Source organism: Kryptolebias marmoratus, linkage group LG23, assembly GCF_001649575.2.
Source record: "Kryptolebias marmoratus isolate JLee-2015 linkage group LG23, ASM164957v2, whole genome shotgun sequence".
NCBI classification, from domain to species: domain Eukaryota; kingdom Metazoa; phylum Chordata; class Actinopteri; order Cyprinodontiformes; family Rivulidae; genus Kryptolebias; species Kryptolebias marmoratus.
In genome coordinates this window covers 3,625,266-3,627,116 of record NC_051452.1, presented here as the reverse complement: position 1 = coordinate 3,627,116, position 1,851 = coordinate 3,625,266, and positions in this window count along the sequence as shown.

Below are 1,851 nucleotides of genomic sequence, written 5' to 3'. Positions count from 1 at the left end.
GGGAAATACAGCGTTTATGAATTTATGCCTGCAGAAAGGAACCGGGGGGATGGAAACGCGACCTCCTCGACCCGAACAGCGGGTCACGGCAGGACATAAACAGCCCTGTTCACACGTGGGCCTCTAATTTATCACGTAGCCTGATAAAAGAGACTTCTTCCAGAGATGAATGCATTTTAATTTCAATTTAAAGCATGGCTTCAAGTCGTTCATTTCAACTTAAAACGTTCTGTTGTTTAAACTGAGGGGTGAACATGGAAAAGGAGGGAATTCTGAGGAACTGAGACTGAGCGGACCGTCCAAGTTCAGAGGAAAAGCTTTTTAGACTTTTTAGAAGATATGAGCAGAGGAGGTGACTCAGGAGGCCTCTGTGGGTTTGGGGGTGGATTGGAGGAAAGAAGATTGCAGAGCCAGCAGTAAAACGGTCCGGCTGAGGATGACCAGGAACGGGAGGAAGGAAGTTTAGCTCAGATAGCTGTAAAACTGAGTCCTTTGTGTGTTTGCTAAGGAAAATATAAGCTCTTTAAAGTCCTTCCATATAATTCTTGCAGAAAACCAACTGAGTTTGTGTTCAACGCTTCAAACTAAGCTGACAACCGCTGAGTTTAATTTGCTTTCTGTCGCTCAAAATGCACAAATAAGGAACCTAAAAAATTCACAAAATGCTGTTCAGCTGCATGCATGGTTTCCCATCCATGCATCTCTTAAACTTCATATCAGAACTAACATTTCTGTCACATAAACATGCATATTAGTGACTACATTACGCCTCACACACAAAACGTTAACCCGTCTTCCTGCCTCCAGAAACAAGGCGCCAACTCGGAGAAACATCTCTGGGTTTGTGCTGCCTCCTGCAGGATGGACCGGGAACTGCGGCGTCCTGCTTCGACTCAGGCAAAGCGACACCAGGGGGCAAAAAGGAGCCGGCCGGGAGAAAGTAGGGCAGCCAGTGGGGAAAGTTTAGTCCAGAGGCTATGCTTTTCTTTGCTTCTCCTATTTAATCTAAATGTTGACGTTTCTATCCAACTGTCAGTGTTGAGCACAAATAAGAATAAGGCCTGCAAACAGCAGCTGATTTCATTTCACGTGTCTCTACTCATATTAAGCTTCAGCCCTGAGGCTTTTCTGCTTTTTGTCGGCGCATGAATGTCTTCAAACACTGTGGGATGAACATAATCAAGACAAGAAACATTATTCAGAAACGACAATCCATCTATTCATTTGTTAGTTGGTTTTTCCCCCCTTCCTCTCAGAGTTTTTGGCGAGCAGCTGCCGTTTCTTCTCGTACACCTCCGTGCAAACAAGCCGCCCTCACACCTTCTCGCTCGTATTCGAAACGAGATTAAATTTTAATGACCCTTCTGGGAAAAGTCGGGCCATCTTCCCGCGTGCGGCGAGGCCAAAGCACATACGCGCACCGTGGTGGCAGGTGGAGGCTGTAACGACTCTAGCAGGGGCAGATTGGAAAACCACACCCAGCGAGGACGAGAGAGAGACGGAGGAAGGCTGCAGGGCCTTCGATGGAAGAAACAGGTGAGTTACTGCGTGAGTTGGAGGGATTTTTCTTGTGCAAGGTAACGGCTGGCGAAAAGACAAACGCTGGCTTGAATGGCCGAGTGAGCACTAATAAAAAGGTCGACAGAAAGTCAGTTTCTTTCACTTTTAGCCATGTTTAAGATATTAACTCATCAGTGCAGCTTCATCTGCTGCAGCTGCCAGAAACTGAAAGCTATAAAAACTTAAATAAACATCTGTACAAATATGTGCACACACTTCTGCACAGACAGCCTCACATTGCTATCAAAGCCCTCATTGTTTCCCTCCTTATCACTTTCCCTTCTGCAGATT